This window comes from Rhinatrema bivittatum, chromosome 2 (assembly GCF_901001135.1).
Source record: "Rhinatrema bivittatum chromosome 2, aRhiBiv1.1, whole genome shotgun sequence".
Classification (NCBI taxonomy): Eukaryota; Metazoa; Chordata; class Amphibia; order Gymnophiona; family Rhinatrematidae; genus Rhinatrema; species Rhinatrema bivittatum.
In genome coordinates this window covers 683,922,653-683,940,579 of record NC_042616.1, presented here as the reverse complement: position 1 = coordinate 683,940,579, position 17,927 = coordinate 683,922,653, and the positions used below count along the sequence as shown (strand labels likewise).

The 17,927-nt window shown below is 43.4% G+C and overlaps 1 protein-coding gene across 1 annotated transcript in view; it reads left to right on the top strand.

Moving 5' to 3' along the window:
- Window positions 1-493: 493 nt before the first annotated feature.
- The window catches only part of PAG1 (phosphoprotein membrane anchor with glycosphingolipid microdomains 1), a 464,692-nt gene continuing 447,258 nt past the window's right edge, over window positions 494-17,927 (top strand). The window contains exon 1 of the mRNA XM_029591541.1: window positions 494-515. The gene's annotated coding sequence lies outside the window, so the exon portion shown is untranslated. The remainder of the gene's footprint in view (window positions 516-17,927) is intronic.

Sequence of the window (17,927 nt, the reverse complement as noted above, 5' to 3'; positions counted from 1 at the left end):
TGCATCCTTGACTGGGGAAGCAGTCGTTGCTAAGTCCCCTGCATGTTTTCCTTTGGTCGGCTGGGATTATATACGAACAGCAGATCTGCTACCGCATGCTGGCGCTGGTGTGTGGTTGAGATGAATGGATCGTGCATGCTGGTGTATGCACGATCTGATCCAGCATGATAGTGTTGGTGTAGGGATGGTCAGATGCAATTTCTGCTTGCTAGTGCTGGTTTGTGTATGATCGGATCGTGCATGCTGGTGCGTGGATGATTGCATCCTGCATGCTGATGCGTGGATGAATGCATCGTGCATCCTGGTGTGTGGGTGATCGGATCCTGCATGCTGGTGTGCAGAGCCCCCCCACCCCACCTCCCCTCCCCTTCTGCTCCACCGCCTCATTCCCTCCGCCCCCGGGTCTAGTAGCTGCTGCTTGTTCCCCTCCCCTTGCTGTTCTCTTCGAAGTCTTTTTACACGAGCGACACCACCACCACCACCACCACCACCTTCTTAAGGACCTGGAGTATCAGGTGAGCCTTTCTCGCTTTTCTTTCCCATCATGTCATGCACGATGCCCTCTGCCCGGGGAAGTTGCGGGCTCGGCGCGGGAGCTTGTGCCGCCCGGCTTCACCCGACCGCTTGGGGGCTGGCTGCTTGGTCCCAGCTTTTTAGCACCGGCAGTTCGCTGAAAGGGGAGAAATAACGCGCCGCTCTATGAACGTCAAAGCAGAATAAATGATCTGCACCTTGTGGCGCCCCAGGGCGAAGCTGTGGGAATTGGAGCCCAGTGTCTCTGTGGCTTACACTTTGCAGGGGAGCTGGGGGGGGTGGCGCTGTCGCCGCAAGAGCTGGCAGGGGGCACTCCAACCAAGGAAAGGGCCACGCTGCAGAGCTACAGAATGGAGTCAAATGGGAAAAAGGAAACCCCCAAACCATCCAGGCTTACCATGTGCCCTGAAAATCGAATTCATTAAGAAAATCAAACGCTGCATGTTCTGTTTTTCGTTATACTTCTGGTGTTAAGGTGCCGCAGGAAGAAATAATAGAACCTGTGCTCGGGGTAATAAGGCTTTCCCTTTAAGGACACAGCATGCTGAATTAATGTAGCCATCGGATTTTTTTAAGTGGAAAGTTTTGAGATTCGGCATTTGGTAATAACAGTTGTTCAGTACAATATTCTGATATGATCCAAGGGAGTCTTGGAAGATGTCAGGGTTAACTGTACCTTAAATATGGCAGCTCTGGACCTGGCAAAGGTTGAGGGGAAGTCTCCCCGGACTCAGAATTCAGTGTTTTTGATTGGATTGGATTTCATCTGCTCTCGATAAAAACCTGTAGGGTCCTGTTCAGCGAAGGATAACTACAGGTCTGACTGGCAAAATGGTGTAGTTTTTGCATATCTGCTGCAGTGGCAGGGATGGTGCATTGATTTATAGCCGATATTGATTTAGAAAGCAAATAGCTTCTAAAATGAGTCTGTAATACATTTAAAAGCAAACCAGTTCTCTCTCTCTCTCTCTCTTTTTTTTTTTTTTTTTTGATTTGGCAACCAATGTCTGGAGTTCCCTCGGTACTGAATGTTGACTCTAGCTTTCTGATGTGGATATCTATAATCTATATTTTTATTTATTTCAAGGGATGGTGCTAGAAATAGCAAGCTAGTATTAAATATATTCGAGACAGACTTCAAATAGCAGTATTACCAAGTATTTATTGAAATATTGTATTTGGACCTTAAATCAAAATCATTGATTTTTCATTTGTGTTTGCCTTCTCAGTAGATCTGAGGCTTTGTATATTCAAAAAAAGGTTTCTCCCATTTTGTTTCTGTGGTAAAACTCTTTTGAAAATAGGACCACTAAGGGTAAGATTTATGGCCACTTTTTTTTTAATATTGACTCAGAATGGGGGAAATCCCTTAGGGGAAATCTAACCCTGAGCATTCATTTATTTTGAAAGCTCCTCTAGCTGATCACTTGGATTAATGTCACTTTAAAGTGCATGGAACTGCTGCTGTGCTGATCCTAGAGATCACACTGATACCGGTAAATAGAAACCTAGAAATAGAGACTATTGCGGCAGATAACCATAGCCCTGACATCTCAAAGGCCAATGCAGTATGCCCAATTTGTTTCAATTTGCATGCCATAAACCACAGTCGATCTCTGTCTTTTTTCTTCTCTTACTGCTGCTGCTGCTGCTATTCATCATCTCTATAGCGCTACTAGACCTACACAGCAGCGCTATACAGAGAGAGACATTAGATAGAGACAGATCCTGCTCCACAGAGCTTACAGTCTACTTAAGTCCTGACACTTCTTCACAGCTAAGAGGAAGAAATGAAAAGAGAAGTTGAAGGAGATTTTTGGAAAGAATTAAACAAAAAACAAAACATGGAAATAAAGGTCATCAGGAACAATTATAAGGAGCTAACATTTGCTTGGGCTAACTTAATGCACTTCTGGACTAGCTTTCAAGTCTACACAGAATTAGCAGATCAGAGTAAAAGTTGACAATTGCCAGAAAATACAAGTGGGTCCCAAATTACATTACAATGGCAGTGTGAGGAGGAAGAGAAAAGGGTGTGGGAGAGGGGAGGTAGTTATGTGCTAGAGTGATAAGAAAGGGCCGGAGGGGCAGGAGAATTATTTCTGGTAGTAAACAAACCCCAAGACTCTGTTAAGGCCTTTTTAAGCCAGTTCCAAAGTGTTTGATCATTTTGATTTTAAATGTCTTACATTGCAGGATTGTTCTAAATTTACATTTTAGTAAATCTGATCACAGGGTCATTGATGGAGTGGTCTGGGCCTCAAAAATACCCCTCCCTGCCCCCTCCACGGAGCTGTTGCCTTGCTTTGCTTTATAACGTGGAATTTTGTGTCTGTGCAAGTTTACCCTCCCTGCTTCTGGCCTGTTTCCCTAGTGTAGCATCCCTCTTCACCTTTTCTGCATTGATTAATACCCAGTGCATTAGAGGAGAAGCATGACCAGGGATATGGTCCTCTTATGCTGAATGTCTTTCTCAGGTGGGTAACCGTGGGGTCCTCTGGTACTGATACTACAAGGGAAATTCAGAACAATTCTGCAGCATCCGGGACATTTGGAAGTTAAAATGATCAAGCACTTCAGCACTGACTTAAAGAGCATAACAGAGACTTGGGATTTTGTTCTTAACCAGAAATCTCCTGCCTCTCTGTCACCACCTTATCACTGCAGCACATCAAGCCCTCCAATTCCCCTTTGCATTGCCACTGTAATGTAATCTGTGATCCGCTTTTATTTCCTGGCAGTTGTCATCTCTTGCTCTGACCTGCTCCTCCTGGTTGGACATGAGGAAAGGAATGTTAACGCTTAAAACCTAATCGAGAAATACATTAAATTAGTCCAACAAAAAGCCGTGGCCTTATTTTTATTGACCCTTATTTCTGTGCATTCAAGTGGACTAACACGGCCACCATGCTACTTTATGGGGAAAAAACCCAGGTAAGAAAGGAGATCGGGGAATAGCCTGGTGTTACAGCAGGAAGACAGGCTGATGTTTTAAGTGGCCAACTTCTTTACTTATCTGATTGGTTTTCATAATGCGAGAAGTATTCTTTAGCTTAAAATACACAGTGTACTGCATTTAAGAGGGGTTTTTTTTTTTTGTGACTTCAATTTTGTATTTAGGCAATTGATGCAAGATTTCACAACATCCTACATATGGGTAGGGAGGATAAAAAAAACAAACCATCCAAACAAAGCAGAATTTTACCACGAATGAATGAAATCATGAGAGGCGGTCTGAACATCCTCTTGACATAATTTGCCGAGTGTGTAGCAGAGCAGTGCTTTCCCGTCAGACTGTACCAGGTTTCACAGGCTTGGAGGTACAACGGCCTTTACAACGGGACACTCCATGAAACTAGCAGGTGGCAGATTTAAAAGAGATTGGAGAAAGTCTTTTTTCACACATTGCACAGTTACTCTATGGAATTTCTTACTGGAGAATGTGGTGAAAGCAGTTAGCATAGCTGGGCTTAAAAGGGGCTTGGACAAGTTCCTGGAGGAAAAATCCATAAACAATTATTAGCTGGGCGGACTTGGAGAAAGCCACTGCTTATCTCTGGGAGTGAGGAGCAAGGAATTGGATTTACTCTTTAGGATCTTCCAGGTACTTCCTAGTGTCAGAGACAGGATGCTGGGCTGGATGGGCCTTTGGTCTGATCCAGCATGGCTCATCTTATGTTCTCTTTCAGCTTGACGTCCGCAGTGCAGAAACAGCTAAGATTCACGTCTGGGTAATATCTGAAGACGCCCTATGGGAGAGCGCCTTATTGTCCATGCCTCACTTCACTTTCTCCACAAATACTTTTTGAAACCACTTTGAAACCAGCTTTAAATGCATTTTGCAGTTTCAGATCGGTTTGGTGAAGAACATGAAATGAGGGTTGTGCATCCTTAGGGGCAGATCAGCTTATACAAATATGGTGGACAAATAAGTATCACAGAGAGCTTACAGTCTCCTCTCCTGAGCCATAAATTAGACAGCTTTGGCTCTCAGCCTAGTTCTCAATGAAATTAACAAGGTTGCTTTGCCTACAATTTGATTATCTGTTCTTTCCAGTTCCTCGGTCAAATCAGTCTTTATTATTGGAGAACTTTTAGTCTGAGAAACAACACCCTGAATGATTTAACGCCAGGTAAAGACAAATAATAAGCATTTAACAGTGAAGGAAATGTCTCTTGAGGAATTCTTGAAATTTCAAACAAACAGCATTTAAATACATCCAGCAGCATAGTATGCTTAAGGATAGGAAAATGAATACATCTCAGGCCTCTAGCTTTTGTTTAATTTTCCATTCTTCTTTGAACATACGAGTTCTCTTTGATAATGCTTCTTTTAACTGCTCAGTGTGGCGACCTGATGCTCCATAATGTGAGCTCTCTTCAAACAATCTTTAAGGTTCTGCTTCTGAGTAGAGAGCCTATAGTCAATAGATTTAAAGGATAAAAAGAAGAGAAGAAAGTGATCAACTTCTGATGAAAGTACAGCTTCCAGCCTAAGGACAGCAGGCCAGCGTGAACCGAACCGCTTTAAGGTTTCACAAAATACTGTGAGGAGGAGAAACTTCTGCAGCTTCCCTTTGCTTTGTGCTCAGAGCAACTGGCATAGATTTGAAAACACCGGAACAGTGGGTCTGCTCCAGTTTCTCCTGCCAGGAGAAAATATGTCCAGCCTTTAAAACCTGTGCCGATTGTTGAAGGAATCCCAAGTTGGAACCCATTATCAATCACCTACTGGCGAAATAGATTCCAAGCCAGTGGTACATCCATCTGAACTCAGATAAATATTATCCTTCGCTTTATACGGATCTGATGGGTGGTCTGCTCCCTGTTGTAATTCTGCCTAGTCCTTCTATTATTCGAAAGTGTAAATAACCGATTCATATCTACTCATTCAAGACCTCTCATGATCTTAAAGACCTCTATCATATCCCCCCTCAGCCGTCTCTTCTCCAAGCTGAACAGCCCTAACTTCTTCAGCCTTTCCTCATAAGGGAGCTGTTCCATCCCCTTTACCATTTTGGTTGCCCTTCGCTGTAGCAGGTATAGCTGGGTTTAAAAAAGTTTGGATAAGTTCTTGGAGAAGTCCATTAACTGCTATTAATCAAGTTGTCAGAGAATAGCCACTGCTATTACTGGCATCAGTAGCATGGGATCTACTTAATGTTTGGATACCTGTTAGGTACTTGTAGCCTGGATTGGCCACTTTTGGAAACAGAATCCTGGGCTTGATGAACCCTTGGTCTGACCCAGTCTGGCAATTTCTTATGTTATGTTCTTAATCCCCTGCGATGCTGACACAGCTGAGGGAGGCACAGAAATTAAACCCACCTTCAAATTCTGAGCAGGCATTTCTGTCTTGCTGTAGCGAGCTGCAAGTGTCCCTGATTGGTAGGTGGAGAGGAAGACTTATTGCTACAGTGTCTGCTCTACAGAGAGACAAATGGAAAAATAAGCATAAGCATGAAAAGCAAAATATTGCCTTTTTCTGTGGTGTAATTAATGGTATTCAACACCCATAAATTAATGAATGCTTTCTGATCCAAATTTCAAATCCCTTTGTGACTCTGCGGTTCATAGCCTGAAAGGACTATGGAATTGATCGTATCCTAATTCAATCCGTTTAGCTCTTAGCAGCAACATCTCATTCCTAACATTTGTGCATTCAAAATCATTGCTAGTTTGAAGAGTTTGACAGTGTTGCTCTTTTTTTTTTTTTAATTAGTGATGACATGTATGTCAGCTAAGTTTTCTGTCCAGGTTTGGATCATACCAGTGGTCCATCGAGCCCAGCATCCTGTCTCCGACAATGGCCAGTCCAGGTCGCCAAATCCCAATATGGAAGTTTGTTTCACCCTGCACTCTGCAAGAATGGAGAGGTGGAGAAACCAACGTCTATCTGGCTAATAATTATTTAAGAAACTGTCCTCCAGAAACATGTCCAAACCGTTTTTAAACTTAAGTTATACTACTAGCCTTAGCCACAATTCCTGGCTGCGAGTTTCACTGCTTCATTATGCACTTACTGATAAAAGTACTTCTTAAAGTTGTTATATTGGCAAAAGGAAAATCAAAGGTCTAAAACAGTGAAGCTTCAAGCTGAATTCAGTTTCCTCATCAAAGCACTTTGCTCACTCTCTGTGCAGAGGCCCTCGCACCCTGGGAATAGAATATGCATTTCCATCATCCCTTCCCCCTCACTCATTCCATCATTCCCCCTGGATTTCCAGCACTTCCTCTCCTGCCTCCTCCCCCAGCTCCACAGCTGTAAACTCTTTAATAGTCCTTTGGTGTACTCCTCAGCAGTAGAAGGATTACCACAGAATTTATCAGAGAAGCAGATGTAATAAGGTACATCTGAGGGAGTGGTAGGAATCAGAGAGCTAAGCAGTTGTGTGGATGGACGGACAAGATGGGCCATATGGTCTTTTTCTGCAGTCATGTTTCTGTGCTTCCAAAACATGGTTTAAGTATACAAATCATGCTTTTAGGCACACTAAGCATTTTCTTGATGCACATTTTTTAGTTTGTGTGCATTTTTTAGCTCCTGATGCATTAGCATCCCATATATCTATTTATTTATTTTCTCAAAGCTTATATTCCACAAACTCCACTGATCACTGCTGGTTACTTCAATACCTATATAATATAATAAACATTAATAATAACAGTCAGACATGATACTAAACATTAAAACATATAGAAATCAGAAAAATAAGATGGTAAAATAAAATAATAGCTGTTACAAAAGAAAGCATTGCAGATAAGACATTATCCATAAGACATTATCCAAATACCTGCATGAATAACAAAGCTTTTACCTTTTTTCTAAATAGCAAGTAATCAGTTTGTATGCTTAAATCATTCCACAGTAAATTCCATAAAATAGGGGCTGCAGCAGAAAATGCTTTTGACCAAGTATCCTTTAGCTTGCTGCACTAGAAGTTAAAAAATATATATATTAGCATCTTCATTAAGACACTGTGCACTGAATTTCAGTGCAGTTTTAATGCTCAGCATTTTACATTGACCTCTGAATTTGTGGACAGAAATGAATTCTGTCAGCATAGGCCTAGAGGCACTGCAGACACTTATGACTCCCAAAAGAAGGGCTTCATTACTTATTGGCATTTGCCACTAACTTCATTCTGTAGAGCTGTCACCTTCACTGCAAAATCTGAACCCCAGCATATTAGTCAAATTTCTCAAAAATGATCCAAAAATGATCAGTTTGGTCAGCTTATTTTGAGCCCATCCTAGACTCGCTTACTTTCACAGTGATGGGCAGACACATTGTTACCACCCTGATATACCCCTTCTCCTGCTAGTGCTAGTGACATAAGAGTGATGCTCTGGTTGAAAGTCAAAGCCCTTGACTCCCTCTAAAACCCAGTAAAAATGCACCTTGTAGCAGTCATTAAACATACCTGTGTCACAGCAGGGAAGTTTTTAAAGGGGAAATACCAAAAACTGTGACAAGTCGTCAAAATGGCCATGACCTGAGCAGACAGTACCTTGAGCTCTGCGTCTTTGTTTATTTGTGAGTTTGACCCAATTTTGTTGAGAAATATTGTATACAATACCATAAGACCACCAGGGGGGCAGTGTTCTGTTTTAGGGGTTCAAGTTAATTGCCTTCCCTTTACATTGCATTAGTTATGTGTTTGTTCGGTTTCTATTCTTACTGATCTTTCACAGAAGAGATTCTACTAACTCCCTGTCTCAAACTGTAACAGAATGAAAACTCCTATAGACTAAATAAAGCCCTGTTTCAGTTTCCTGTTACATCTTATTCTTGAGTATGTTAGTGGAGATTTAATAACAGATTTTTCATCAGCGAGCTGAATTTAGCTCTTTGGGCTGACGGGCAAGAGAAAGCAGAAAGTCTGGTCTTTCCCTGAAGCTCCTGCCAGTAACTTGGTGACAGAGCCAGCGGACTCCTTTATGATCCCCACAGCAAGGATACTGGCAGGGCCAGCAACATCCAGATCCTTACCTAGAGTCAAAGCATTCTAACCATGCTTCCCTTAGCCCAGGGAGTGTTATGTTTCGGGAACGCTAGGAGGGCGATCCCAACTGAGGGGATTGTGTGCCCTTGGGCCTCGGCACGATCCCAGAAGAATCCAAGACAGCACCGAGGGTTGGCGAGACGTGTCCCAGCATGGATGAAGACAAAGTCCAACCCTCTGCCGGACCTGCATACTTCTGGAAGCCAACAACATTATGTTGGTTAGTGAACAGTCCTCCGACCTTTCCCAGCCCTTTCGGACCTGCTGCTAGGTATCGGCAAGAAGCAGCAGGCCGGACTGAGGATGAGGGCAGACGGAGGCCTTGTGACAAAGAAGACTCAAGACGTGGACGAGAAGACTCTGGATGTGGATGAGGAGTTTGGAAGACTCTAGATGAGACGAGGAGCTTGGAAGGTTCAGACATTGGCACTGTCTCTCAGGGCGCCCTACACAGCCCACCTACATGGGCAGACCCAATGGGCTGGTCACGGACCACTCTGTACCTGTAGTGTACCTTACACAACCTGGAAGGCTGGTCACGGACCACGTGGAGAACGGGACTAGCACAGGAAAGGAATCCAGCTGAGACTCCAATGACGAGAACAGGAACTGATGAGACGGATTTACTCCAACAAGATGTCATCTGGAGAACCAAAGGAGCTGGAGGGTCAGGAGGACTCGGAACGAGCGAGGGAGGAACGGAACCTCGAAACATCAGGAAGTGGAACATCAGGAAGTCTGGAACATCAGGAAGTTGAACATCAGAAAGCCTGGACTAGGAACCTCAGAACATGAAGACATGGAACATCAGGAAATCACGAAGACTCAGGAAGCAAGACAGAACATGGAGCTCCAACAAAGAATGAAGACCTGACGGAGCGCTGGACGATGAGACTTCCAGGAGCGAAGAACTCCAATGCAAGGCAAGGCAGAAGTGTTGGAGAAGACCTTTTATAGGGCTGAGACAGGAAACAGTCATCATCTGGGGCCTGGGGCATATCTGGCGGCGGGCCCTTTAAATCTTGTGAAGAGGTGCAGCCCGTGCCTTAGGAACAGGAAGCAGAAACTTATGCAGGACCATGGCCAGCGGCCATGCTGCTGCTAAGGCAGAAGAGCAGGGCGGGGCCGAGGAACAGGCCCAGCTCTCAAGTCGCAGAGGGCAGACCAAGGAGCGGCTCCAGCCGCAAGGAAGACCGGGGACTGCGGCCTCCAGGCCCCCTAGAAGGACTAGGGGGCATTCCATGAAGTTAGCAAGTAGCACACTTAAGACTAATCGGAGAAAATTATTTTTCACTCAATGCACAATTAAGCTCTAGAATTTGTTGCCAGAGGATGTGGTTAGTGCAGTTAGTGTAGCTGGGTTCAAAAAAGGTTTGGATATGTTCTTGGAGGAGAAGTCCATTAACTGCTATTAATCAAGTTTACTTGGGAAATAGCCACTGCTATTAATTGTATCACTAGCATGGGATATTCTTGGTGTTTGGGTAATTGCCAGGTTCTTGTGGCCTGGTTTGGCCTCTGTTGGAAACAGGATGCTGAGCTTGATGGACCCTTGGTCTGACCCAGCATGGCAATTTCATATGTTCTTACACTAACTGCACTAACCACATCCTCTGGCAATAAATTCCAGATCTTAATTGTGAATTGAGGGGAAAAAGAATTTCTCCGATTTGTTTTAAATGTGCTATTTTCTAACTTCATGGAGTGCCCCCTAGTCCTTCTATTATCCGAAAGAGTAAATAACCGATTCACATTTATCCGTTCAAATCCTTTCATGATCTTATAGAATTCTATCATATCCTCCCTCAGCTGTCTCTTCTCCAAGTTGACCAGCCTAGCCTTTCCTCATAGGGAGCCATTCCATCCCCTTTATCATTTTGGTCACCCTTCTCTGTACTTTCTGCAGTACAACTATATCTTTTTTGAGCTGCGGCGACAAGAATTGTACACAGTACTCAAGGTGTGTCTTATCATAGACGATACAGAGGCATTAGGACATTCTGTTTTATTCACCATTCCTTTCCTAATAATTCCTAGAATTCTGTTTGCTTTTTTGACTGCCACAGTACACTGACGATTTCAATGTATTATCCACTATGATGCCTAGATTTTTTTCCTGTGTGGTAGCTCTTAATATGAAACCTAACATCGTGTAACTACAGCATGGATTATTTTTCCTATATGCATCAAATTGCACTTGTCCACATTAAATTTTATCTGCCATTTGGATTCCCAGTCTTTCAGTCTCACAAGGTCCTCCTGCAATTTATCACAATCCGCTTGTGATTTAACTACTTTGAATAATTTTGTATCATCTGCAAATTTGATAACCTCACTCGTCGTATTCCTTTCCAGATCATTTATAAATATATTGAAATGCAGCGGTCCAAGTACAGATCCCTGAGGCACTCCACTGTTTACCCTTTTCCACTGAGAAAATTGACCATTTAATGTGACTCTGTTTCCTGTCTTTCAACCAAGCCTCTCATGAGGGACTTTGTCAAATGCCTTTTGAAAATCCAAATACTACATCTACTGGCTCACCTTTAACCACATGTTTATTAAACCCTTCAAAACAATAAAGCAGATTTGTTAGGCAAGACTTGCCTTGGGTGAATCCTTACTGTGTTCCATTAAACCATGTATTTCTATATGCTCTGAGATTTTGTTCTTTAGAATAGTTTCCACTATTTTTCCTGGCACTGGTCAGGCTCACCGGTCTATAGTTTCCTGGATACTATATCTTCCAGGTTCACAGTAATTTGGTTCACTTGACTCTTCACCCTTGAAAACCATCTCTGGAACCTGTATCTCTCCAACATCCTCATTAGTAAACACAGAAGCAAAGAATTAATTTATTCTTTCTGCAATGTCCTTATCTTCCCTTAGAGCCCCGTTAACCCCTCTGCCAGAATGTATGGAAACAGGCCTCATGCTCAATGCCGAACAGCAGGGTCGAGTCTCTTTCCACTCCAACAACATCAAGCATTTAGGGTCCACAGAATTGACTACTGGCTGAAAACAGAGCAATGTCACGCCAAGATCTCAGTGCAATCCTGCACAGAGCAGTACACTAACTCTGCTACCCATTAATTTCAGGGAGTGCCCGCCAGTCCTACTTCTATTTCAATAGAATAAAAAAAGTTTCCTGTTAACCTGTTCCATACCACACATAATTTTGTAAACCTCTTTACACAATGTTAGATTCCATATTAGGAGTTACCACCAAGGAAAGAGATCTAGGTGTCATAGTGAATAAAACAGTGAAATCGTCGGCTCAGAGTGCTGTGGCTGTCAAAAAAGCAAACAATGTTAGGAATTATTAGGCGGGAATGGTGAATAAAACGGAGGATGTCATAATTCCTCTGTATCGCTCCATGGTGACACCGCTCCTTGAATACTGGGTGCAGATCTGGTCACTGCATCTCAAAAAAGAGGCATGGAGCAGCTCCCCTATGGGGAAATGCTATGGCTTTTCAGCTTGGACAAGAGATGGCTGAGAGGGGTATGTTAGAAGCCTAAAAAATCATGAAAGGAATTGAATGAGTAATTGTGAATCAGTTATTTACTCTTTCAGATAATAGAAGGACTAGGGGGCACTCCATGAAGTTAACAAGCAGCACATTTAAAACAAATCAGAGAAAATTCACTATTAAGCTCTGGAATTCATTGCCAGAGGATATGGTTAGTATAACTGGGTTTAAAAAAGGTTTGGATAAGTTCCTGGAGGAAAAATCCATAAACTGCTATTAATTAATAAGCAAGAGTAGCTCTGATTTATTTAATGTTTGGGTACTTGCCAGGTACTTGTGAGTTGGATTGGACACTGTTGGAAATAGAATCCTGGGCTTGATCGACCCTTGGTCTGACCCAGTATGATATCTTCTTATGTTCTTATGGTTTGATTTTGTGTTTATTCACTGTGCAGTAGATCTTGATAGACTAGTGCTTTGCTTGCAAAGAGCTCTTTATCTTGTTTCGATTTGTTCCATATTCCACTGTGCCTGCTTAGCCTTTATCAGTGGTTGGCTCAGCCCAGTGCCTCTGTCTTTGCAGTTCTGCATTTTTCTTTCGTGCTCAAATTGCCTGGTTGCACAAGGGGGTCATTTCGTGGGCCAACATGGAGTGCACAAGGCTACACTCACCACAGTGCAATGGCGACACCAGGGGGGCAGACTTAGGGTCCACATAAGCTGGGTTGCAGAGGGAGCTGCAGGTGGTGGCTCCTGTTACTGTGATGGCTGGGCTGAGGCGGAAGGAGGATATATACAGGTAGAGGAAGATTCTCAGGTAGTTGTAAATGAAGGCTCAGGGTGTTGTATCCCATTAAAGTCCAATTTCGATTAAGCATGGAAGCCCAAAGGAGCAGGAGGACAGTGCTGGACCAAACTAAAAACACACAGATGTGGTTATTTTGGGTATCGTATAAAATCTATACATCAGGACAAAAGCAAGCGAAGCACACGGTTTGGTGAAGAATGTCATTGCAGTCACTCAATTTTAACTCTTCAAAGAGAAAGTGGCTAAGTGAAAGAAAGAAAAAAATCATAGCAGAAAGGCAGGTCATGTGTTAAAAGTCTCAGTGCAAGACAAAGGATGAATGGCTGTGGTTAGTTTTTGTTGACCAAAGCAGTGAAAAAGCTTGGGGCATGAATATTTCAGAATTTCTGAACCTGGGTGAGTTGAGTGCATGGTGTATATGTGGCAGGGTAGTTATTGCTGTACGCGATGTCATTTCAGTTAGCAACCACATGAGATAAACTGCAGTCTAGCCCACGTTCCAGAACTAGTCCTCAGGTTTGAGAATTTTGTAATTTGGCTCTGGGATTTCTTTTTTTTTTTTGATAATTAAGTGTTTATTGGAACCATAACACATAATCAGTGTATACAGCCTGAATGCAAGAATTCTATGTAACATTATCAATAAAGTGCAGCAATAAAATAAAGCGCAACACAACTGGTGATGACTTTTCACTTTATGCCCCAACCCTAACCCTTCCCCCCGCCCCTCTTAATCCCTGCATTTGGTGAAAAATTAAGGTACAGATAAAGATGTTCCTAAACAGGTATCTAACAAGTGTGTGCAGGATAACAGCAAAACACAAGGAGGATACGTACTCCTCAATGAGTAATTAACGATATATATGAACAGTCAAACCACAAAAAATGTATATAGCAGAAGAATCAGGAAGACCTGGCATGCATCGCTGAATATCTACCCCGATTCGAAAACTTCGCCCCGAATGAGCATTCACACGTGTGACCTAAATTTCCATCGTATGTAGGTAGGGTTGCCAGATTTTCTCGAAGCTGGCTACCCTGTCATTACTCATGGCCATTAATTTCCCCAAATAATACACTCTCTCCAATCTAGACTGCACATCAGTTAAAGATGGAACAGTGGGTCAACGCCACCAAAAGGCAATTTCGCATCTGACGGCCACGACAACTCGCTGTACCCGTCGCTGAAAGGACACAGACCCTACAACTGTTGGGAGAGATAAAAGACAAACTTTGGGATCTTTGGGTACCCGATTACCATCTAATGAGTAAATAAAATCCAGCACAGCCTCCCATAAGTTCCCAGTTGCTGGGCATTCCCACCGTAGGTGCAGGAAAGTACCCCTAGCTCCACGGCCCTTCCAACACTGATCACCAGATCCCTTGTACGTCTTCCTGAGTCTAGCAGGGGTTAAGTGCCACCTATAAAGTACCTTGTACCCATTTTCTTTTATTGTAGAGGATACTGAGCACCTGCTAACTGTAAAAAAGCATTGGTCCCATTCTTTATCCTCGAGAAGACCCCCCCCAAGTCCTGTTCCCAAGGGATTTGGTGCTCCATCTTCCCCTGGGTTTCCTTACTTAACAGGGCAAGGATCTTGGAAATAGGTTTAGTAAGCTTGTCGGCTTGAGTTCAGTATTTTTCAAAAGGGATTTGCCCTTTTTAAGCTCTTGCCCAACATTTGAGGAGGAGAAGAAATGAAGGAGCTGATTATAAGTAAAAAGATCTGATTCAGAAACCTGATATAGTTGTCGAAATTCGTTAAGGGAGAAAGGTTTCTGGCCATCCCACAACTGTTCCCATTTGAACAAACCCCTCCCCCTCCAACGTTCGATCCCCCTCGGTTCGGTCCCCTGGAAGGAAAGATCTGTCATAAAGGAAGGAGGTCAGATGATGATAGGCCTGTTTATCATTCATGAATCTGGACCTCCTCTTCCCCCAGATCTTAAAAATTAATGTAGAGAAAGGCGACAGACCAGAGAGATTGGCCTCGCCCTGTTGCCAAGCTCTAATATGTAACGGGTGGGGGATCTCAGGTGCCCTGCGCAGCGATGATAACCCAGGGTGTCAGTTCCCCATCTTTATGCCAGTGTATAAATGCACTCAATCGGGGTGCGGCAAAGTACCACGTCAAAGGGGGAACTTGCAGTCCCCCGCTCAGTTTATCCTGATAAAGAACTGGCTCTGGGGTTTCTAACAACTGTTTTACATTTGCATTGAGAAGTAGCATGCCTGTATTGGGCACGTGTTTGACTGAGTGTGAATTGGAAAGCCCGGAGCAGTAACTGTGGTGGAAGCCTTGGCGGTTGATGCTGCTGCTCTGGAGTTTCACATGTAACATCCATTCAGGCTTTTGTAGGCGCGTTCCACATAATGTAGGAAATGTGCCTGCTGGACTCACACACTTTGACTGTCCGCGGGCAAGCGTGTACAGTCAGAGCAGCAGCAGGGACCGGGTCTGGGTGGCATTGGCAGCGGGAAGTGCAGCTCTGAACCTTGCATCAGTGCCTAAGCCCCTTCTACCCTAGTTTGGCCATGGGTTACAATGATGCCAAGGCATTGACCTGGTGTTGTGTGGCTGTGAGCCGGGCATTGGGTGCTGTGCCGCAGGTTCTGTGGCTTAATCCCTCTGCCTGACACTGTCGCTTCATCCTCTGCCCCTGTTTATGTTGGAAATAATTTTGAATTGTACTACAACACACCCCTTTCACGAAAGCCACGAAGGGGTACAGTATACCAGTGATTCCTCATCACTACAGATGACATGCTGTTTTTCTGACATGTCCACATATACAACATACATCAGTTTACTAAGACACATTGTTTTCACAGTCTGTGCAGATGTGCAAGGGAGTGAAGGAGTGGGTGATGGTGACAGAGCAGACCCCTGCAGCAAGTGATACCTGTTAGAAATGGTGCACCAACAAGTGAGAGAGTGTTTAACCTTTGCGCAGAGGTCACAGGAGAAGACCCTTGGGTGCTGTTTGTTGTAGTAGGTGGGGTGGGGTCTGAGGATCTCAGCTTTTTCCTTGCATGATGTGGCACAAAGCTGATGAACTGAAGTAACTGTCCAGCGCTCACTCGGTGACCCTTGCACTCTTCAGGAGAGATGTCAGCCCCCAGGCAGAAATTGTTGACAGGGAGGGAGATGACTGCTACAGCATGCGCATTTTTCTCGATTTTTGAAAACGGATTGTCATTTTTCATAGGGTGGCAGACTTTTGTGCTGCATTCCAGGCCTCACTCGATTTGGCTTCTGTTGGTAAATGAGTAGTAAATTCACTACTTATCCAAGCCAAGTGAATAAAATAAAACTAATCTAAGGTGATACCTTTTTATTCAGAAAAAGGGAATATTAGCTCATGAAAGCATTTAGTCCAATAACAAAGTATCACTGTATATATATATTCTGTTTTGCTTAGTTTTTATTTGCTAATCTCTATTTCCATATGTTCAAATGGACTCATTGGGCAGCCCCGCTTCTTTATTCGAGGGACAGGAAACCTTGTTGTAGATGAAATTCAGTGGAGGTGGATAATCCCATCTTGGATGGGGGTCATGTCTTCAAAGATAAAATCAGCCGTGTGGTTACTCTCATGCAGACATCGTGTCATATATGCATTTTGTGTATAACTGCATTATTTAAAAGAAAGAAAAAAAAAAACTATGAAAGGAGCCTATCTGCCTGACTTAATTATTATAAATCTGTTGTATTTTCCTGTCATTCCGTGCCATTTTGCCAGCAATCATAACAGAAAAAAAAAGGCAGCATTTTTTTTGTTATGGTGGCTGTGGCGGCGTTGACCTCAACAAAGTATTTATAATCAGCAATTAAAGAAAAATGCCTTGGTTTGTCATGTCTGCATGTAATGATGATGTCTGGGTGGCAAGATTAGCCGTCTGGAGCAGCAGAGGGTAAAAAATCAGAGAGAGAAAAGAAGGCCGTTCATACCACGAAGCAACTTAAATGTTGATGTGCGTCTTTTGATGAAGACGGGGAAACGGGCAAGCTGGCATGGGGCACTGCAGTCTTGTGTGCTCTATCTTGCTAAGTGTCTTTGCTTGAAGCCAGTGAGTGATCTTTGGATATATTTACTTGCATTGTACTGCAGCCTCCTTCCCCCCCAAATTTCCCCACTTCTTTCCAGTCACGGTGACCTGTTGTGTTGGGCAGCGAGGTGCCAGGACTGAGACACAGAAAGGGGCCGCCCCCTTATTTCTTGTTTGTTCCTGGTTGGTTAAACGCAGTGGCTGTGAACGAGCCTTCCAGGTATGTAGCGGTACCTCTGTAGTAGGAAGCTGCATTGGAAAACATTTATTCTTGAGCGGAGATGAATTCATGGGAGCGCTAGTGAGCAGATCCGTCAGTCTCGGCTCTCCCTTCTCGCCTATGCGCCAGACTGCCATCCAGCGAGGGGGTGAGGAGAGAAGATGCAGAGGGCCTGATTATTGTAATTTTTTACCATGCTGTAAACAGCTTTGGGCTCATATTTTTATATAGGAAGGTAGTATATAAGTTTATGTTATGTTATGTTACATGTAAACCAGGAGAAACTGTGTGACTGCTTGAGTCTCAGTTTGGGTCATTGGATAGGTTCAGTGAAATGTATCAAAACCCAGTGAATCTCTTTACAGAAAATCTTCTACTCTGTATTTCAAAAAATAAAAAAAACCAGTTTACATGAAAACAAAGAGCCACAAACAAAAGCTAATAGAGCAGAAAGAAAAACGAGAAAATAAAAGAGAGTGGTAAAAGAAGATCATTAAAACAATAGCCAAGTTCTTCAATTTCTATCAGGCTGTATGGTGCACTTATCCAGATGAGGCTTGGATTTCCCATCACAAGGTGGTTTTGGACTTTTACAGGGTTCTCTGGAAGGTTTAGTAGGGTGAGGGGGTTGGGAGTAGGGGTTGAGGTCTGTGGGAATATTCTGTTGTTGGAATACGCTTTTGGTTCTGACGCTGATTGAGCGTGCTTGTTTTTGTTTTGATGTGTGCTTTGGATTTACGAAAAAGTAAATTAAAAAAAATGTTTAGATGCTGTGGGTGCCCTCTGCAATCATGCCTGAGAGAAGTCGTGTGGCTTTTGTGGCTAGTTGGAGTGG